Source organism: Lycium barbarum, chromosome 3 (genome assembly GCF_019175385.1).
Source record: "Lycium barbarum isolate Lr01 chromosome 3, ASM1917538v2, whole genome shotgun sequence".
Taxonomy (NCBI): Eukaryota; Viridiplantae; Streptophyta; class Magnoliopsida; order Solanales; family Solanaceae; genus Lycium; species Lycium barbarum.
Genome location: NC_083339.1, coordinates 131,279,111 through 131,302,789, shown reverse-complemented (window position 1 = coordinate 131,302,789; position 23,679 = coordinate 131,279,111). Strand labels below are relative to the sequence as shown.

Here is a 23,679-nt window from a genome sequence, read left to right as displayed (position 1 = left end):
GTATCAAAAGCAGATGGAAAATATAGGATGTACGAAGAAAGAGAAAAAAAAATGGAGGCAAGCACTTGTACGCAAATACTACTAGTTTAGAGATTAACCAGTCCAATTAATGATCGTTTTTCATGAGTCAATAAGGCAAATATATGCCAATTTTCTGACGGCCAGAATAGTTTTGAAACGAACTATTAACAGAGGGCATGAATCATTCCCGAAACATTTTGTAGTCTTATCCTTAGCTTTCACTGTGACACTCAAAAACATTTTTTTCAATATCATTGGTCAAACAAAGTCTGTTTATCAAATACTGGAAAAAGAAACCTCTCAAATGAATTGATCAAACACAAACTACTACATTAGAAAAGCATTTATTTAAAGAACTATTTTCACAAAAGTAATTTTCAAAATGAGCAATTTCGGAAAGTTTGACGAACAGAAACGGGTTAATCAGTCAAATTCCTTTCTTGGCATTTCTCTCTTGCCAGAGGCAGAGGCAGACGAATAATGGACTAGAAATTGAAACTAAGTGGCCCTTTATCTAAGCCCGTTTTATTATAAATTGGGCTTTAAGAAAAAGAGAGTTTCCTGTGCTCGGACACATGTGGACGAGTAAGAGCACAAATATTCGCTTTTCAGTGCACGGGCAATTTGCACGATTGTTGTTATTCGGGGATGGTTTTTAATTTTTGTCCCTCAAATTGCTGGTCTTTAATTTTTGTCTTTACCTAATATCTCTAGGTTCTAGGTTCGAATTCCGGTTCAGTAAAAAAAAAATCGCAAGATAGAGTTTTGTAGCAAAATTAGGCCTATTCGGGCAAAAGCTTGGGCAAACTTTTGCCCCAAATTAGGCCTTTAGGTAAACCTCTGCCTTAAGGTCTAACTTTTACCTAAAATTAGGCCTATTCGGGCAAAAGTTAGGCCTTAAGGCAGAGGTTTGCCCAAAATTAGGCCTTAAGGCAGAGTTCCGCCTTAAGGCCTAACTTTGCCCGAATAGGCCTAATTTTGGGCAAAAGTTAGGTCTTAAGGCAGAGGTTTCGTGAAAGTTTTGCCTTGCAATTTTTTTTTTTTTTTTTTTTTTTTTTGTGATTGGGCAAGGTTCAAACTCAAAACCTTGAGGTATGTTCGGCCACTTTTTTAAGTGAAGGGAAGAAATTAAAGACTAGCAATTTGAGGGCCAAAAATTAAAGATCAGCGGCTTTGAAGGACAATCCACGCAAAAAAAAACAAAATGTAAGGGCACTGCCCTGTTTAAAGCCTAACTATTTAACGACCTTGTAATAGGTAAATAAAAATCCCCAAACTAGCTACTAAAGTGAACTTCAGACTGGTGAGTCTAAAGCCTGCACTACTACAAGTGAACATATGCTCTTATGATTTGTCGCATGGCAATAATTTTCTCTCACTATAAGGTCAAGAAGAAGGTTGTTTGCTTGAGGATATCATGCTGGAAATGGATCTTATGATGCAATCTCGAGCAGGGATGTTTCATTCAAAACTACAAAAAGTCAATCAATTCTCAGCTAAATGCTTGATATTTTAGCTACCACAACTCTTACTAGGTTCTAACTCGATATTTCAGAACAAGTCCTTTTTTTGTACATAAGACTTATGCGAAAGAATTAACATTTTATTAAAAAGAAGTAGCATTTAAAAGTATCTCCACCTTAATATCAGGTTTAGAAAAATGTTAAATGTAGTTAACCGGCAATCCTATGTGGTACCTCTCTATGGCCTCCATTGACATTTATCTTTTTCCTCCTTTTTTTTGGATTTTTTTAAAAAACTTTCTACATAATCTATTAGCTTAATATAATCACTTCTGATTTTAAGACAAAGCAGTAAAGTCAAATAACCGTTTTAAAGATTTATTAATTAAAATTAACTGAAATCATATGGTATTTACTACTGTTTTTGGCCTCTTCAACTACCAAAATCAGTTACAGAACTATTTCTTTATCTTTTTTCTCTATTGTTATGTTAATGTTTTACCCACTATTTGATGTCCAGAAAGTTTGCAAAAAGTTCAACGAATCTCATTTATGGTATTTCTTATTATTTGCATTTCTTTCCTTCATAATTCTAATTATACCCACGTTCCTCTCTTTATCAAAGCATTTCTCCCCTCCTGATGAGCCGCGCACACACATTTCTCCTCTCTATACCTATTTAACCACGTTCTTTTACCTACTTAAACCCATAAATATAATTGCAACTTGCCTCAAACCTATAAATACTACTTTAGTAGCATTCGACTTTAAGCACACATCATCTTCCATTTCAACTCTCACCTCTTTTTCTTATGGGTTTGGCCGTCAAAGGATTAGCAAAGAGATATGAAAACAATTCTCTGGAGAAGATACGATTCGCCACTGTGTCTCCGAAGCCCGCCTTCACAGCTCAATGTGTCGACGTTCATGGATGAATATGAGGCTGAAAATGATATAGGATGGCGGAGCATGATGTATTTAATATTTCATGGGCATTTTTTCGTTTTTGGTACTAAAGAATGTGCAACAAGGATAACAAAAGTATTAATGGGAGTTATATTCTCCTTCTCTTCTTCTTTTTCTGTTTTTCCTGAACTCTTTTACACTGAATTTATAGGATGACTATGGATGTATTGGGATGGTATATAAAATATAAAAGGAAGAGGAAGAATTATGGGAATTTCCCATAAGATTTTGAGTGAAGCTAGAAAATCGGGTGGTAAAAATCGAAAAGGAATAAGGAAAAGAGAAACAATCCACGTCCATTTGAACCAAGATTTGTGGCTGTGCATTTCCTTAATTTGGGGGATTTAAATAATTTCACCTAGTTAAATATTTATGAAGTTTAATAGTTATAAATGATGAAAATTAGAGGGAAAATGATTATTTGAATGTTAAAGAAAAAAAATCTATATCTATGTATAAAGATAGGCATTAAAAATGTGATGTGGCCACCTTTATAAGGCTGAATTATCTTTTTTCTCATTTGCCTATTAAATTATGTTTAATTATTTCTTCCTTGCAAAAGGAAGATTTTAACAGCTTCCACGATTAAGATGGCACAGTTACAAAATAATAAAGAATCTTCTTAAATTCTAGGTTCGTACAATTAAAGTAACAGAATAATCTCCTTAAATAGAAGCCAATGAACCGGCTGCTAAGGGACTATTCAAACCCCTTTTGTCCAAACTTTTTTTTTAAGAGTTGAAAAATCCCTTTGCTCACATTTTGCGCAGGAAAGGTAATATATATTACACCTATTTGCCTTCCTAGATTAGTATATGTAAAGATATAAATTATTCTTCACATAATTATTTATTTTTAAGCTCTCCGTTTCTACAGATTTTTCCCTAAAGGTCTATTTTTTGCTTATATACAACGCTCTATGCTCTGATGCAATTGTCTTTTTTAAATTATTGTTGATTAGAAGCAGTGTTTTAAAAGGCGGGGGCGTAAGGCGGGGCGTTTTACATACGCCTCGAGGCACGGGGCGTAAGCCCCATGGGTATTTAATTTTTAGTATTTCTTAAAATAATATAATTACAATAAATATTTTTAAATAGGTAAAATTACATAAAAAATAAAAGAAAATTGTAAATAAATGAAATATCTATATATATATATATATATATATATATATATATATATATATATATATATATGTGTGTGTGTGTGTGTGTGTGTGTGTGTGTGTGTGTGTGTGTGTGTGTGTGTGTGTGAGCGCGCGTGCGCTTGATCCTCACAAAAAATTATCAAAGCCCATTATACACCGCTTATAACTTGTAATTATATATAACATAATTTTACAAGTATAAACAATACAATAAAATAAAAGCTATTATGAAATGCAAAACAATTCTAACATTTTAACTTTCAAACACCGAAAAAAACACAGTTTCTTAAAACACTATTACTATCATACTATTCATTTTATCTCCGTATAAGCAAATAATCAATAAAATTTATCAATATTACAATTAAAACATAACTTCTTCATGAACAAAAAATAAAATTATATGATAATTCTGATACATAGGACTTATGACCAATGACAAGTGAAAATGTGCAATTCCGCTATGTGTTTTTTTTTTTTTAAAAAATAAGTGATTCACCCTCACGACGTTGTCAAATAGTAAATATCCAATACTACGACTTGTTATATGAGTTACACCCAATCTTCTATTTCTATAGATGAAAAACTATTAAGTATCATTATTTTGTTAAACAATTATGAGGGTGAATGATTTTAATTAAGGAATTTAAAATATAATTTGTGTAAGAACTGTTAGGCGAGCCCTGGGCGTTGGTCGTTAGGCGTGTTTAGGGCGTACGGTTGGGCGCTTAGGGCGTAAGCCTCATAGGAACTAAGCCCCGCACGTTAGCCCCAGGGCGTTTTGCCACTGCCCTGCCCCGAGGCGAGCCCCGGGGCGAGTCCTGACACTGCCTTTTAAAACAATGATTAGAAGAGACTAATATATCTAGAATTTGATGTCACATCTGAAGTTTTGTTGAAAAATATTTATATATAGGTGGTATAATGAATCATAATGATGAATATGCAGGTATCGTGCATAAGTTCATAAGGCATAATATGACAAATCGAATGAGTCAAGAGGTTTTCAGGAAATTTTGACAGGTATTTAAGTAATGGATTTACTTCTTAGTTATTACTGAGAGTAAAATTATTTTGTATTGTTTTTTTTTTCTTTTCGTTTTGTTGATGGCAGGTTATATATTGGGTCGTTTGTGTATTTCAGAATTGAGAGAGGTCAACACGTGTTATATTCTTAGCCCTCTTCGTTTTCCCTTTTTTCATCCTTTTTTCTTTTCACAAAATCTACTGTTATTAGCTTATTAGCATGGTAGTTGTATTTTTTGTGCATTTATATTGTAAAATTATATTTCTTTGATATAAACAAAAATAACTTCATTTTATATATCTACAACACATTTTTTTTATATTTAATTTTTTATATTTGTAAGAAAAATATTCATAACCGCGCGAATTGCGGGCATATTCACTGGTTCCGGTAATTCCTAGTGAATCAATTTAAGATATCAGAGTGATGGGATATGATACAGACACAAGAACACAATACTACTAAAAAATCACTATTTCCCACTAAAATTATCCACTGAAAAATGTCCAATGACTATTCCCACTGAATGTTGGTGGAAAAACTCTAAATAGTAGTATTTTCACACAAAAAACTTAGGAAGTTACCCAACATTTCAACGGGAACTTGTGTCCCAGCTTGTGTTTTCCCAATGAGCTGATTCGGTGGAAATGAGGTGAGAAAATCATATTTTATAACACATTTCCTACTGAGTATCGGAGGGATAAACCTCTAGTAGTGCAAGTTTTTATTAATGCTTGGGCGCTATGAAGAGACCCCTCAATGAGGGAAAATCCTGAACATTTCCAGCCTGAGATGTTTTCCAGACGAACGTTGATTTTAAAGGATTTAATTTTGAGTTTATTCCGTTTCGTTCAGGGCGAAGGGGATGCCCAGGATCCCAATTCACCCTCGCTGTTAGCGAACTTGCATGCATTGGCAAATTTGTTTTGAGCTTTAACTTTGAGTTGCTTGATAGACCAAAAGCACCGGACATTGTGGAATCAACTGGCATGGCTGTGCATAAGAAATATCCTTTAGTTGTTCTTGTGACTCCATGTTCTCGCTAGTGTTGTTTAAAGGTCAATCGAAGATTTGAAGTTAATATACAATATATAATAATCAGGTTCACATTCAAATATTTAGTGATTCTTAATAAACATACAAGTTTAAAGCAAAAATTACTGAGTTCATGAACAATATATTACAACTTTTGTCCCAATTTTCCACGATTTTTATCACCCGACGCCTCCCGTAAAAGATTTGATTTTCTAAAGATTACAAGAGATAATAATAATAATAATAATAATAATAATAATAATAATAATAATAATAATAATAATCTAAACAATGATTTGTTATCGGAGAGCAAATAAAAACAAAAGCTAAAAAAGACTTTGAGTAGAATTATTGCATCGTTGAGAGTGATGTATAAAACGAAATCTCCGTGGTTTTTGAACTATCAGAGTGGCATTGATCCATATCTTATTTTTCATGTAAAACGAAAATAGTTCCCTATTTGGTATTGTTTTGTTTGTTTCAATGTTCGATGTTCAAGTGTTAAACCCAAGTAAGAAATTCAAAAGAATGTGGTGACAAATGCATGAAAGTCTCTTCTCGTATGTACCCGGTACCACCAAGAGTTATGGTGGGATGGATAAGATTTCTTCATCTTTAACTTGGACGATATCATTACAAATGTCTACAATAATTGTAACTAGCAGAGAAATTTTCCCATTGAGTAGTTACTTCACATATTTTGGATCATTCGATGTTTCAAAACATGCACAACTTTCACAAGCATGTGACACAACTAAAGAATGTTTGACAAATTCTTTCATCCAATTTTTTTTTTTTTTTTTGAAGAAAGCTTTAAAAGTATCTGCTTGTAACAATTTACTTATGGATGAACTCGAAAGGGTATATAGAAGGGAATCAAAAGTTATAAGTAGTTTAGTTCGTGCAATTTTTGTATACCTAACTTTGATCTGATTCAACAAAGAAATTTCACCAAATGGACTCTCGGCTAATGAGAATTAGTGCTAACAAATTTGAGCGAAAAATTAAGCACGAAATTTCAATGGTACATCTACACAACCAAAGACAATTGTATATCTACTCTTTCCTTAAAATTAAATAACACGCTGTATAAAGAAAAATAATCCTGACTTTTACTTCTAAGTAAGTGTTTGGACATAAAACATGTGATATTAGTATTTGGAAAAAGTTGAAAAGGGTATTTGATAATCAGTGCTCCAACAACATGATCAGATATTGAATTATCATAGCCCTTGAACGCTTTTGACATATTTAGCCAGCTTGTCCGGTTGTACAAGGAGAATCATCAGCTACAATTGCAACTTGACTACTTTATTAATCAAACTGTGAATTGTGAATATAGGGGTGTACATGGACCGGGTTGGTTCGGGTTTTTTAAAGACCAAACCAATCCAATTGCATCGGGTTTTTAAATTTATAAACCAAACCAAACCAATAAAAGTCGGGTTTTTGAACTTGGGGTTTTCTCTTTGTTTTTGGGTTGGTCGGGTTTTTCGGGTTTTTTTCCGATAAAGTCTTCATACAAAACATATAACTTGTACTTCAAATATTTCTTTAGTCCTAGTAACATACGACTATCTAATTAAGATATTTATTAAGAAAATAACACAAAACGTGAGATGAGAAATGAAATTGTACTAAAATATTCAACGAAAAAAATTTAGTGAAATTGCATAAAATAAAATGATCATAATCTAAAAGTGCTAAGCCATGCTACAATAAATACGGCTAATTTATAAGACATGTAGAAAATGATTATAATCTAAAAGTACTAATTCATACTAAAATAAGTACAGTAATATGTATTAATTACATGACTAGATATTAAAGAAAAAAATAAAATTAAGTTATATATTTTCACTTTCTAAACTAATATAAAACTAATAATAGATATCAACATTATTGTCATTCTAGTGTTAGATATGAATTACTTTTGTTAGCATTAGTATTGATTTGATTTTTGTTGAGTTTTATTTGAGTTACTAATATCATTGGGCTATAAAATTTATTGGACCATTCAAAATTCTAATTCCAAGCTTGAAATAATATGTTAAAAGATAAAAAAAACTATGAAAAAGTTAAAGAAACATTTATAAATTACATTATAAATAAATATTTTAATGTTTAAAATATGTTTGAAATTTTATAAATATAATGTCGGGTTGGTTTGATTCGGTTTGGCTTTTTTTAGTTAAAACCAAACTAAACCAATAGTGTTCGGGTTTTTCTTTTTAAAACCAAACCAAACCACTAGTCGGGTTTTTTTCTCGGTTTGGTTCGGATTATCGGTTTTGTGCGGTTTGTCGGTTTGCTTTGTACACCCCTAATTGTGATGTATTTAATTTCTTCATCCTTCACACCTATGTAAGAATGCACCCCAAAACAAAAGAAAAACAAGAATTACACAAACTATTAATTAGCTTGTGTTAAGTAACTTCAACATTAGCTCAAGAAATGGTCAAGGAATACCCTACATCAACCAAGAAAAATAAAAGACAGATCTCAAATCTAAGTTCCTAATTGCTACTATTAGTATTATTATCTTAGCTTGTCTACTACTAGCTTATTTTGTCTTGACATTTGTGTACTGACATGAAAATTGAGAGTTGCTAAATTGCCATACCAATTTGATCAAAATTTGGTCACATTTATGTAAAAGTCACCATAACCTCTACTCTATTGTACAATTTTAAAATTAAGATAAACTTGAGAAGAAAAGATATAAATGACATTAAGTAAGCATAAATAATTAAATTTGACCTAAATAGTCATATGAATTTACCCCATTTGGGCCATTGTGGCCAAAATGGTGTGGCAAAAAGACCTTATTGATGAAAATTTGTCTGTTTCTTCTCTTATGCATAAAACTTTCCTACGGGAGATTAAGACGACAACACAGTCACCAGACTTAATAAATGCCAAAAAGTTCCAATTCTACTACTCCCTCTATCCCAATTTATATGACATTTTTCGCTTCCTGAGATTCAAACTGTATGAACTTTGACCATCATTTTAAGATGTATTTTTTCAGCAAATTGATATGAGAGAAGTTGCAATTTATAGTACTTTTCATGTAGTTTTCAAATATATAAATTTTAATGTTAAAATATCGAGTTAATTTAATCCAATTTAGCTTCAAAGTTTAGTAAAATTGACTCTCAAAAAGCGAAAAGTGTCATATAAATTGGGACGGATGAAGTAATAATAAATATAGATAATCGTCAATAGTCGTTACTTGACCAATAGAACACATTCTGCCTCATCCACAAAAGTTTAATCCAAATTAATCACCAACAACTCCCACCCAGGGAATTTAATCATCGAAAAATCCAGGAAAAATTTAAAATACTCCAAGAGTTGCGGGTTGGTCATGAGTAGTAGGAGATTTTGACGATGAGATTAATTAATTAAGAAGCCATTGAGACCCCAATTAGTGGAAACCTTTTTTGTCACTCTGCCACAAGACTTCGTCTTCCTCCACGATTTTGTCAAACAAATCAGTTGCACGTGCTGTCCCTTTTCGTTGTCTTTTATCAAATGAATTTAGGTTATATATACGATTTGCATTATTAGTATAACTTTATTGGATACTAGGGATGTTGACCGCGCTGACTATAAAATTTAGTAAGATTTTTAATCAGTTTTCTATAGATTTAGTCAATATAGAAATAAACTTTTCATCTGTATACATATAAAAATTAATAATAAATCAATTAAATCACAAGGATAAACATTTTTTGAGATTTCGTCGTATTAGGTTTTTGGGTTTTCCCTTCCTATACGGAATTGAATTAATAAAACAAAATTCAATTTGGACCAGGCCACTTTTGCCCAAAAATTCCTCTATATATAGGATCAATTTAGGTCTAATTTTCAGAACACAAGAGTGAATTCATACCAGCCATATAGAGAGAAAAACGTGAGAGAGAAAGCAGATTTTCGTCCAGAAATTTTCTGCTACAGCAGTCTGCTTTAAATTGTGTTTTCCGATTCGTTAACCGTTGGATCATGCTGAAATTTGAACTGGGGGTTCTCAACATCTGGTTCTTCGATTTCAACGGTGAAGATCGGATTTTTGTGGTATGTAGCTCCAGGTTTCGAGTACGAACAGTAGCTCTTTTTTGGAGTGATTTCTCTCTTTTCTTCACTAGTTTTGGTGCTATCTTTTATGTATTGTTTCTCCGTGCTTGGCTTTGTTGTTGTAGCTATTTGGAGAACATTGTTGTAACTCTTGTTGATTATAGTGGAGATTTTGTGGGTCGGAGGTCCCGTGGATGTTTTCTCTTCACCTTGAAGGGGTTTTACCACGTAAATTTGGTGTCTCTTTCATTCGATTTATTTTTGTTTGCTTTGCTATTTTATTGTTGGTATAGCTGCTGCCGGATTTCCATCTGTGCTAGTGTTTATTGTCTTTTCTTAGTTCAAATAGTGTGGGAAGTTTTGACTCGGGTATTTCTTCCGCTGTTACCTCGTTGTGCAATTTGGTTATAGCTTGTTTCTTCCCAACAAAGTGGTATCAGAGCTTGTGGTTGTATTTGGTTGTGTTGATCGTCTATTTGAATGATGGAGGCAACTATGAGCAAGATGGTTTGCTTAAATGACAGTAATTACCATGTTTGAAAAAGTAAGATGAAAAATCTTCTATTTGTCAAGAAATTGCATTTACCTGTATTTGCTTTTAAGAAACCCGAGTCTATTGAAGACGAGGATTGGGAATTTGAGCACTTACAGGTTTGTGGCTATATTAGGCAATGAGTTGAAGATAATGTTCGAAATCATATTGTGAATGACACAAATGCTAAAAGCTTGTGGGAAAAGCTTGAGACACTTTTTGCTTGAAAGACTGGCAATAATAAGTTGTTCCTACTGAAACAATTGATGAATATTAGATACAAAGAGGGCAGCCCTATTTCTGATCATATCAATGATTTTCAGGGTGTCCTTAATCAGCTGTCTCGAATGGGTGTCAAGTTTGATGAAGAAATACAGGGACTTTGGCTTCTTAATACTCTGCCAGAATCTTGGGAAACTCTTTGAGTTTCTTTGACTAATTTTGCTCCCAGTGATGGTGTAACTATGGAATATGCTAAGAGTGGTGTTTTGAATGAAGAGATGAGAAGAAGATCTCAAGCTTCGTCTTCTTCAACTTCACACTCCGATGTTTTGGTTACTGAAAACAGAGGGAGAAGTAACTTCAGAGGTCAAAATGACAGAGGCAAAAGTAGAAGCAAGTCAAGATCCTCCAGGTACAAAAATCTTACATGTGACTATTGTCACTCGAAAGGGCACATTAAGAAACATTGCTACAAGTTTAAGAGAGACCAGAAAAAGCAAAAGAAATGAGGCGATAATGAAAATCGTGTTGTTGTTGTTGCTGAAAATGATCTTCTTGTTGCTTGTGTTAAAAATGATATCAATCTTGTTTGTGATGAGTCTACCTGGTTTGTGGATTCAGGTGCCACTTCTCATGTCACGCCAAAGAAGGAATTCTTTTCTTCTTACACTCATGGTAATTTTGAAATATTACGAATGGGCAATAATAGTGAGGTTGAGCTATTTGGCATTAGTACAATTTGCTTAAAAAGTAAGAATGATTTGAGGTTGGTTCTTAACAATGTCAAGCATGCTCCAGATGTTCGTCTGAATTTGATTTCTATAGGAAAGCTTGATGATGAGGGTTATGATCAAACCGTTGGTAGTGGCCAGTGGAAGCTTCTTAGAGGCTCAATGATTGTGGCTCGAGGTAATAAGATATGTGCCTTGTACTTATTTCAGGGCTCCATTTGTGGTGACTCAGTAAATTTGGTGGAGAATGATACTTCATCAGAGTTATGGCATAGAAGGTTGAGTCATATGAGCGAGAAGGGTATTGATAACTTGGCTAAGAAGAATTTGCTTTCTAGAGTGAAACAAGTAAAGCTAAAGAGATGTGTTCACTGCTTAGCCAGGAAACAGAAAAGAGTTTCCTTTCAGAGTCATTCGCCTTCAAGAAAGCTTGATTTGCTGGAGTTGGTACATTCTGACGTGTGGTTCTTTTAAAGTAAGCTCTCGTGGCGGTGCACTGTACTTTGTGACTTTTATTGATGATCATTATCGCAAACTCTGAGTATTTCCTTTGAAGTCTAAGGATCAAGTACTTGATGTGTTCAAGACTTTTCAGGCCTTGGTTGAGAGACAGACAGAGAAGAAACTAAAATGCATCCGCTCAGACAATGGTGATGAATACATTAGTCCTTTTGATAATTATTGTAGACAGCAGGGTATTCGGCATCAGAAAACTCCTCCAAAGACTCCTCAGTTAAATGGTTTAGCAGAGAGGATGAACAGAACTCTAGTTGAAAAGGTTAGATGTTTGCTTTCAGATGCTAAGTTGCAAGATTCATTTTGGGCAAAAGCACTTAATACTGTTGCTTATGTTATCAATTTATCTCTTACTATTGCTTTGGATGGTGATGTCCCTGACAGAGTTTGGTTTGGTAAGGATGTCTCTTATGCTCATCTGAGAGTCTTCGGGTGTAAGGCCTTTGTGCATGTTCCTAAGGATGAGAGGTCAAAGCTGAAAGTTAAAACTAGGCAGTGTATCTTCATTGGTTATGGTCAAGACGAATTCGGCTATCGTTTCTATGATCCAGTTGAGAAGAAATTTGTTAGAAGCCGTGATGTTGTGTTCTTTGAAGACCAAACAATTGAAGATTTTGACAAAGCTAAAAAGGTTGATTCTTCGAGCAATGAGCGCTTAGTTAATGTTGATCCAGTTCCTGTGACTATTGCACTTGAAGAAAATCTTCAAAATAATGAAGATCAAGTTGATAATGAAGATAGTGATCATGTTCAGAATGACCAACATGATGTTGTTGATGCTTCGGTGGAAGATGATGTGGTTGGCCAGCAACCAGCTGCTATTGATTCTCTAGAGAGTTCTCTCAGAAGATCTATTAGAGAGAAAGTACCTTCATCTCGTTATTCTCCCAATGACTTTGTACTCTTGACTGGTGGGGGAGAACTTGAAAGTTTTGATGAGGCCATGGATAGTGAAGAAAAAGAAAGGTGGTTTGATGCTATGTAAGATGAGATTAAATCCTTGCATGATAATCATACATTTGATCTGGTTAAGCTTCCTAGATATAGAAAAACTTTGAAAAACAGGTGGGTTTTTAGGGTAAAACATGAAGATAGTAACCCAGTTCCACGGTACAAGGTTAGATTGGTTGTCAAGGGCTTTAATCAGAAGAAGGGAGTTGATTTTGATGAAATCTTTTCTCCAGTTGTGAAGATGTCATCCATTCGGGTTGTTCTGGGCTTGGCTTCAAGTCTAGATTTAGAGTGTTTCTTGATCGCCTGGATGGCGGTTTCCTCCACATAGTCGGGAGGGGGAGAATTATTAGGTTTTGGGGTTTTCCCTTCCTATGTGGAATTGAATTAATAAAACTCAACCCAATTTGGACCAGGCCACTTTTGCCCAAAAATTCCTCTATATATAGGATCAATTTAAGTCTTATTTTCAGAACACAAGAGTGAATTCATAGCAGCCATATAGAGAGAAAAACGTGAGAGAGAAAGCAGATTTTCGTCCAAAAATTTTCTGCTACAGTAGTCCGCTTTAAATTGTGTTTTCTGATTCGTTAACCGTTGGATCGTGCTAAAATTTGAACTGGGGGTTCCCAACATCGGGTTCTTCGATTTCAATGGTGGAGATTGGATTTTATGGTCTGTATCTCTAGTTTTTGAGTACTAACAGTTGCTCATTTTTGGGGGTTATTTCTCTCTTTTCTTCACTAGTTTTGGTGCTATCTTTTATGTATTGTTGCTCCGTACTTGGCTTTATTGTTGTAGCCATTTGGAGAACATTGTTGTAACTCTTGTTGAATATAGTGGAGTTTTTGTGGGCCGGAAGTCCCGTGGATGTTTCCTCTTTACCTTGAAGGGGTTTTACCACGTAAATTTGGTGTCTCTTTCATTCGATTTATTTTTGCTTGTTTTGCTATTTTATTGTTGGTATAGCTGCTGCCCGGATTTACATCTGTGCTAGTGTTTATTGTCTTCTCTTGATTCAAATAGTGTGGGAAGTTTTGACTTGGGTATTTCTTCTGCTATTACCTAGTCGTGCAATTTGATTATTGCTTCTTTCTTCCCAACATTTCGACCTCGTCATATTGTCAATTTTGTGAAAACAGTGAATAATTACAACAAATATCATTTTACATAAACCAAGAGCTAATTAAGAATGAGAGAAAAGAAATAACGTGATAACCACTAAAACAATGTTAGAGCTCACATGTGAGGTACTATAAGTTTGGAGATTTAGAAATAGAAAATGATTAATGTACCTCTTGTCACACCCGTTTTTCTCCCCGAAAAAGATTTTATGATTTAAAGGGTTTTTCCAATTGAAGTGACAGTTTTGAAAATGGATTATTTATTTATTCAGAGTCGTCACTTGAAATTGAGTTTTTGTGTTCCAAGTCACCTTATGAATCCCTAATTAAAAGGAAATGACTCTATTTTTATTGGTCTGTAGTGCGGAGGTGTGAGAGGTTGGCCATGGATGGTTTCAGACGAGATAGGGGTAGGCCGAAGAAATATTGGGGAGAGGTAATTAGACACGACATGGCGCAATTACAGCTTACCGAGGACATGACCTTAGATAGGAGGGTTTGGAGGACCCAAATTAGGGTAGAAGGCTAGTAGATAGTCTCGTTATTGTTGACACCTAATTTTGGCTCGACGTGCTTACAATTAATGTTTTGGGGGGCCCTGATTTGTTAAAGAGCACGAAATACATTTTTATATAATTTATTGATGATTGTCCTTATTTTGGGAATTTTATCAATTTATTGTCATTTTTTTTCAAGAGTCATTATTTTGCACATGTATAACGTAATATTACCATTTTCGTGAAATTAATAATTGTTAGCAATACATTTTCATATCTTGCACATTAATATTTATATTTTATACTTACGTTATTATTTATACATGTATTAATTAATTATATTTTTAGTGTAGCCTGACATAGCAGAGAAAATCGGAGCAATTAATTTTTAAACGCAGAGCAAAATTCAATCAAATCAAGGTCTCGCCACTTTTTTTTTTAAAAGTGAACATTTTGAGGTGATGGGTTAAAATTTGATTAGTTAAAAGAAATAAGGGGACAAGGGGGTATGACTTCACATTTGTTTGGACTTTATGTTATAAAATAAGGGGAGGGGTTTAATTTTAGTGGAATCCAACACATATTGGCACACAACACACTTACACTTCTCAGATTTTTTTCCCCCTCATTATTCTCCATACCTAAATTTTTCAGATTTTGGCATCCTCTCTCTCTTCTAAACCTAATATTTCTTCTCTCCCTTCTCTTTTACAAAATCGCCGCCGCCGCCTCTCCACGCCGGAGCTTCGAGCTCCGGCGACGCACCTAAACCACCCTCACACGCCGACAAGCCTCCACACCTCCACCACTTCGTCTCCCTCTACTCCCTCCGCCACATCTCTCTCTTTCCACAGCCGCCGCCGCTCCCCGTCCCCTTCTCCTTGTTGTCCAAGCGTCAACAACAACGACCAACCAGCCCACAAAACATTTTATCAACAAAAAATATCTTTTTCCAAAACGCCTCTATCAAATGGAAGAACACATTTGTATTCAAAAACCCAATTCTCAAAATGACCAAATGATCAAGAATTGGGAAAATCTCTGTTCAGATATCACAGAAAAAAATAATCTCTTATCTCCCAATTCGTTCTATAGTTATTGCTTCCTCTGTTTGCAAGATTTGGAATTCTATAATTACCTCTAATTCTTTCACTACCAAAATATCAGGTGGTGTTAGATTTGTTGGTGGATTAGTTGATGTTGAGGACCGTTTGGCTGTTGAGATTTATAATCCAACTTTGGATTCTTGGGAATTGTGCCAACCTTTGCCAGCAGATTTTAGTTCAGGGAATTCATCACAGTGGTTATGTTCAGCTTTATTAAAAGGAAAAAATTCTATGTTTTTGGGATATATTCTTGTTTTGTTACATGTTTCAATTTGGATGAACATTTGTGGAGTGAGGTACAAACACTTAGGCCACCTGGGATTTTGTTTTCATTCTTGATAGACATGTCCAGATCGTTTAGTTTTAGGTGGATTATGCAATTCACCAAATGGAATAAATTTTATTATATGGATGGCCGATGAAGAAATTTCCGTCGATTTCCAAGGCCTTCCATATACAAAGACGGGTTTTTATTTTAAGTTTATTCATTATTTCTTTAATTCATCCGATAGTTATTTATTTTCTTACTAACATTTTTATTAAGTCTCACGCAGGTATCCGGAGTTACTTTTTGAAGATGGCACTCAAAAGAAGTTCAAATAGCTTCTTAAATTCTTTGTTTATATTTTCTTTTACATTCTTAAATTATGCAAGCATAAAATATAGTGAAACTTTACTTTTTAGGGTGTAGGTTGGTTGTATTTATTTATGATCTGCTTAGGTGATTTAAATTTTATGTGTTTTAGACAAATTAATTTTAGGCAGTTATTATTTTTGTAGCTAATATTCTTATAGTTATCATGTTTCGCTAGAGTTTTAATTCAATAGCTTAGCACACTTAAGTGAATAAATAGGGTGATTTGCCTCAATATTTAGGCTTTAGAATGTACTCTCATAATTAATTGATTAGGCGTACATACTTAACTAGTTAAATTAGTTAACTCACTTCGAGTGCAAAATAATTTCATGTCCATTTTCTTTTTATACCTTTGTCACATACCCAAGTTTCTAAGTTGCACATAACCTTTTTTTAAAAAAGTAATTATTATATCACATATGTAAAAAATACATATTGCACGATTATTTATGTGAATAGTCATATTAGTTATTCTTTAGTCTAAATTCTACTAATTTTTGTAAGTAATAATCAAGTCTTTTTACACATCCCTCGAATAGTTAAATTGGTCCAGCCGGGAACCACATTTGTGGATTCTGAAGGATGCCTAACACCTTCCCTTCGGAATAATTTGAACCCTTACCTAGAATCTTACTTATTTTCGTAGATCATGTTAAGCTGCATATATTAATAATTTATAGGTACCCTAGTATACCTTAAATGCTAGGTGGCGACTCTGTACATAATTAATTATTTCAGAGCTCCATAAGTTGTGCTTTGTTTAGCCTTGGTAAAAATAAGGTGCAACAGTTATCCGTTCTTATTAGTAGTCGCATTATTGCAATATAATTTCTTGTGCTCCGATTTCTGCTATTATCTGTTATTTCCTTTGCTTTGGTTATCCTGTGTCATCTGCTTCGATTTCTGCTATTATCGGTTATTTTCTGTGCTCTGATTATCCTGTATTATCTGTGTCACTTGCATTATTTCATTTCCATATCGCTTTAAATCTCTTATCCGAATCTCTTAACCTTATCTGACTTCTTTTTATGCTTTTATTGAGCCGGGGGTCTTTCGGAAACAGCCGTCCTACCTTGGTAGGAGTCAGGTTTGCGTACACTCTACCCTCCCCAGACCCTACGATGTGGGATTTCACTGGGTTGTTGTTGTTGTTGTTGTTGTTGTTGTGAAAACAAAAGACCAGGTAAGGAATTCTGTTGACCGAGAGGAAGGTATGAGGAACCCCGAGCATCCGTGGTTCTAGCACGGTCGCTTTTATTGACTCATACTTGGCTAAAATTAATCTTGGATAAATTATGCTTGTTTTAATTCTTACCTACGTTTGCCCAATTTATTCGCTTAGAAATGTGACTCATATTTTCGGCCTAGGAACTTAAACGCACACAAAAGCCTCTGATTTATAAGAGTTGACCAAGAAGCGTATCCACGCACATGCTAAACTCAAATGGATTAATTGCATTGTTTTCTTTTATTTTTGAGACAAGTTTTGAACTAATAGCAACTTGCCTCGCTCCCTCGCACATGTTCCTTCCACTCATTTTTCTTTTAATTTTTGTAATGGGGTTTGAAATCTGTTCTCATCCTATCTCGCTCATCTCTTATGAATTTAGTTAATTGGGTCTTGAACGTTCGGTTAAGCCCCGAGCATTGTTTTCATCATTTCAGTTCAGCACCTTGAATAGACAAAAATTTACACCATAAGAATAAAATAGACTTGTTGAATATGCCTTCAGGGAAATGAGAAAATGATTTAGGGCCTGTTTGGAAAGCCACCTGGTAATTGGAATTGGTGTAATTACTAGGGTAGTAATTACACAGCCTAGTAATTACACAGTAGTGTAATTACAACGACCTGTTTGTTTATCATAACGTAATTACAGTGTAATTACAAGCGTGTTGTTTGGTTGCACAAGTGTAATTACACAGTCAGTTTAATTTAAAAATAAAATTTAATTATAAAAAATTTAAAATTAATATTTAAAAAATATTGCCTTTATAAATGATATTAAATTAGTTATTTAATAACACATTGTTTCTTGAAAATATATTAATTAATAATCATATATTTGTAACTAATATTGTAACAAAAATAATTGATATATATTTTTCAAATTAATATTTAATTTTAATTAATTATAAAACTTAAAAGAAGACTTTTTTTGTGAGAACGTCATGGATTGGATGTTTGACAAAAAAATAATATTAATAAATATAATGCCATAACATTATTCAGATGTTGGACACAAAAAATCCATCAAATGTAGGTGAAAAATAAACAACATGCAATGTGAAAGCAAATAACTTAAAATTGAAAATATAACCTAAATTCAAAATCCAAAAGAAAAAGTTCAACATAATACTCTTATGTCAAATTCCAACATTACATAAGTAAGTTCCAACGTAAATTAAGTAAATAATTCAAAAGAAAGGAAAAATATAAGTCTATAACCTCATTCACAATGAAATTATACTTTAATAACGTCACTTGTTATATGTCAAGTTTGTTAATAACTTATTCTTTCCAATATTAAGAGGTGTAGTTTCAAATATTAGAATAATAACACGGTTATGCTAAATGTATAAAATAAAAAAATAAAAAAAATACGAGCAATTACATGGAATCACAAGAAGTAAAGGTTGGGAATGAAAAGAAAGAAAATGAAAAATAAATAATATAAAAAGAAAAATACATTTTAAAAAATAAAAATAATAAAAAATTAAAAATAAAAAAGAAATTAAAATAATAGAAATAAAAAAATATTTAAAATCAAAAAAATTAAAATAAATTAAAAATAAAAATGAATTAAAGTAAAAAAAATAAACAGACTAAAAAGTAACCCTGTAATTACAGGGTGTAATTACACCCAATTCTCAGCCCCCCCTTGAGAATTGGAGAGTGTAATTACACCCTGTCAATTACACCCAATTCCCACCTAACTGTGTAATTACCTGGTCAAACAAACAAGCCAAACTGTGTAATTACACCCAATTACACTCAATTCCAATTACCTGGGTGGCTTTCCAAACAGGCCCTTAGAAAACTCAAGCACAAAAAATTTTCCACGTCAAGACTTTAAAGACTCATAACATTCAAAATCAAAATTTCATGGTCAGCTACTTAATGCAAAAATTTTAATGAGATTTTAAAATAAACAAATAAACCAAGCACACTATAAAAATGAAAAAAAAAAAAAGATATTCTCTAACAAAATAATGAGCAGTTCGTATCTACATGATCAAATGCAACAAAATGGATCAATAACCAAAGGATTTCAACATGATGAAAACCAAATAGCTAGGATACGGCACAAGGTTGTGGCTCATTTTTATTTCTTTTAATCTTAATTACCCTTAAAGCTAATGTCGAGATTAAACATACAAATAATGCAATTTCTCTTAATTCTTACTAAACAGTGACTTATAGCTAAAGAAAGGTTTCATTTCTCAATAAAATAAAAATGACAATAAACAAATATATGACCTTAGCCAAACATTCAGTTGACCGACTAAGAACAAAACACAACTATGACAAAAACTCATCTATCATTACATAAAATTCTTACAAGTAATAAAGTTGAAAAGATAAAGTAAAGTTGGACCTCGTGCGTTGTGTACGTATATCCATTTTTTACACCATAAGCAAAGGTCAAACGCATCGGTAGACATCTGTGGTCGTCCAGTTCTTTCACTTGAGCACCTAAAGTGGACCTTGTTTCATTTAGACACCTAAGGTGGGCAATACCTGTTCTAGTTAGACAATTTTTGCACCAGATTTTTTAAATCTCAAGCGCGTGTATATCAGTTGTCTCCTACGTGGATTAAGTGACCAATTACATTGTACCAGCTCATTTAATTTTTGCCAACTCAATTAACGATGTGCCAACTCATTTGCCAACTCAGTTGCCAACTTATTTTAATTGGCCACATCATTGCTCACGCGGGCAAATGAACTAAAGACCAAATTAGGGCTCAAAATTACCCATTTCCATATACACACTTCAGGTGCAAACGATTAGGCGATTTGCCACGAAAATCGAGGTAAAATATTCGTCGATTTCGTTCAATATCTTCTCCATTTTCACTTAATTCTTAGTTAATGATCACTCATAAGGTATTATTTTCATTTATTTGCAGGTTTTAGTCTGGAAATCGACCCGTTGGACTTTGTTCGTTTCAACTTCATTTGCGACATTGGAGAAATTTAAGGTTCTACTGAACTTTTGTCGTGTTTGTATGCTATATTGTGTTTAAATTAGGGTGTTTTGGTACGAAACTGGTTGTTATCACTTTATTTGTTTACTAGGGTTTATTTGGGAATTTTAGTGTTAAAGTTCGAGTTTTTTTGGGTATTTCCTTGTTGCTTGTGTGTTGTGGGGTGTTGGGGAATATAATGGACGACTATATTCTTACTTGTTTTCACCATGGGGGTACAGTTGTGGAAGACCCTGTAGTGGGTCCCACGTACAAAGGGGAATTAGAGGTCTTTGGTGCTGCTATCGATAAAGACCATTTTAGTCTTGTTGAGTTGGAAGCATACACTAAAGATCTTGGGTACACAAATGTCCTTGGATTCTACTGCAAAAAGGTTGATGATAGTGCCTTTGTTCAGCTTACTTCTGATAGACAATTACTAGGGCTTGTGAATGACTTAAAACATGGTGATGAGTTTGATGTGTTTGTGGTCCATGACATTGATGAGGTGGAGGAGTTGCCACAACCAATTGGTTTGTTGGTAGGGCCAGAGGGTGATGACTATATTAATGACCCATGTGGCACTGATGAATCTAGGGCAACACATGTGGGCGGGAGGGGTATAAATACTGATGTAAATGTTCTAGATGGGGCTGAAACATTTCCAAAGGAGGCTGAAACACCTCCAAAGGAGGCTGAAACATTTTCAATTCCAAATGTGGGTGAAACAGATCCAAATAGGGGTGAAACAGATCCAAATGGGGGTGAAACAAATTTGAATAGGGGTGAAACAGATCTGAATGGTGCTGAAACAGATCTGAATGATGGTGAAACAATTCTGAATGGGGCTGCAACAAATGGGGATCAATCAAATGTTACTAGTAGTTCTGAATCAGATTTTCCAAATCTTGATGATTCAGATGTTGATGAAGAATTGAGAAACCTTAGAGCTGAAAATAGGAGTAAAAGGAACCCCAATCCTAGAAGAAAACAAACTAACACAGAGGAAATACCATTAGGTGAAGCTGGTGTTGATAAAGGCTTTGAAGATATTGGTAGAAATAAGTATGCTAGATATGTGGGAAGATTAGGTGGAGATGAGGATTATATTGATAGTTCAGATTGTGGTAGTGATGACAGTGATGATGAGTTAGATGCTGATGCTGTAAGGGGTGTTGATATACCAGCAAGAAGGAAGAGCACAAAGGTCAGGTATGATCCAGCTTGTGTAGTTGCTATTTTTGAACTTGGTATGGTGTTTGAAAATGAAAAAGTATCCAGGAAAGCATTGGCTGATTATTCAATAGAATACAAAGTTAGTATTAAGTTAAGGCCTAATCAACCTGGTAAAGTAAGGGCTCAGTGTAAGGGTAAAACAAACAGTGTAAGTGGTTGTGTTATGCTGCAACAGATAGAGATTCAGGTGACTTTATGATTAAGAGCTACCATCCTGTACACAAGTGTACTTGAAAGAGGATCTGCAGTTGGGTATTGGAGATGGTCTTACTGTGATGGAAGACACGCAAAAGGTAATGTACATAGTAACTTGTTTAATTTCTTACTGTTTCTTACTGTTGAGTGTTTCTTTAATATTTTCTTTTCTTTGAAGGGTTTTTATGCTGCTGTAGAAGAATTGTTACTAGATGCTGAGCATAGGAGATGTGCAAGACACATCTGGTCCAATTGGCATCAAGAATGGAAGGGTGAAGAGAGAAGAAAACAATTTTGGAGATGTTCTAAGGCCAGTTTTGAAGTGAAATTCAGGTCAGAGCTTGATAAAATGAGCAAACTTGGTAATGATATTTGTGTTGATTTATTGCATTATCCAAAAAAATCATGGTTGAGGGCATACTTTAAAGAGCATTCTAAGTGTGATGTTGTTGAGAATAGCATGTGTGAGACCTTCAATTCATGGATCTTGTCTTGTAGACACAAATCAATTATAACCATGTTGGAGGAAATTAGGAGAAAGATAATGCTTAGACAATGTGATATGATTAAGTTTTCCAACACTTGGATATCTGAGATTTCACCTATGGCTAGACTTACCTTAGAGGATAATAAGGAAATGGCTAGGAGCTGCAAGGTTCTTTGGAATGCTGATGTTGGATTTGAGATTGGAGAGGGTGAGTATAGGCATACAGTTAACATGAGTACTAAGAGTTGTAGTTGTAGAACTTAGCAACTGAGAAGAATTCCATGCCAGCATGCTGTTTGTGCATACTACCACATAGAACTAGAGCCTGAACACTCTGTGGAGCATTGGTATAAGAAGGATACATTCTTAAAGGCATATAGTCATTTCATCCAACCAATTCCAAATATGAAGATGTGGCCTGAAACAAACAATCCAAAGATTGAGCCTCCTGCACCTAAACCAATGTCTAGCAGGCCGAAGAAGAAAATAACAAAAGGCAAAGATGAACCAAAAAAGATGAGGTATGGAAAGGTGTCCAGAAAAGGGGGTAAAATAACTTGTTCAAAGTGTCATCAACAAGGACATAACAAGAAATATTGCAAGGTAAAATAGTTTTCTTTGAGTTGGTTAACTTGTTTAGCATGTATTTTGGGTTTTTAAGTTGATTACCGCCTTTAAATATGCAGGTTGTGCCAGGTGCAGAAGCACCTAGCCAAAGTTTACAACACCTTGCAGAAGCACTTAGCCAAACTGCACCTACAAGCTTAAGCCAGCCTACACCTTCAGTAGCAGCAGTTTGTGATGATACAACTAGAGTTAGGAGGGTGAATCAATAAAAAAGAGTTAGAAGCTCAAGCCAGCCAACCCCACCTACAGATACAAGTATTCCTATTACAAGAGGAATAACAAGTCAACTACCTCCTAGAAGAAGACAAGTTGCTGGACAGAAGAGAGCCAAGGTTGCAACTGGAGAGGAACCTGCAACTAGGGGACACAAGAGGGCAGCTGATGTTGGATTTGGCATATACACAAGTACAAGTGGAACTCAAATACTAAATGTAAGTCAATTCTAACTTTGGTCTCTAAAACACAACTACATGTAACCAAACTGATTATGCTTCATTTTTCTGCTAAAATGCAGCCAGGAACATCAAGCCAAAAGATTCTAGAAACTGGTTCAGCTTACAAGGATGCAAGTCCAACAGGCATAGACCTTGGTTATAAAGGTAGAGGATTGAGATGGAAAATAAGGAAGCTATCACAGGTGTCACACCCCATTTTAACCGGAGTTAAATTAGAAGTATGACGTATTGGAGATTCCTGTTTTTGTTTGTGTTTATGTTAGGAGTCGCCACCTAATTATTTATGGTGAATTAGGACACCTAAAGTTTGTTAAAGTTATTTTCTAAAGTTAACTCTGTTTAAGGTCTGCGAAACTTAAGATTCTGGATAAAGGTTCAATTAGTCTAAAGGGAAGGTATTAGGCACCCTTTAAGACCCATTAACAATGGTTAA

General features: G+C 34.2%; 1 long non-coding RNA gene across 1 annotated transcript; it reads left to right on the top strand.

Annotated features, from left to right (window-relative positions):
* The first annotated feature begins 14,442 nt into the window (after positions 1–14,442).
* Positions 14,443–16,216, top strand: LOC132632567 (uncharacterized). Its single transcript, XR_009579431.1, has 2 exons — positions 14,443–15,714; positions 15,973–16,216. It is a non-coding gene; the product is annotated as an uncharacterized LOC132632567 (long non-coding RNA).
* The last annotated feature ends 7,463 nt before the right edge of the window (positions 16,217–23,679 follow it).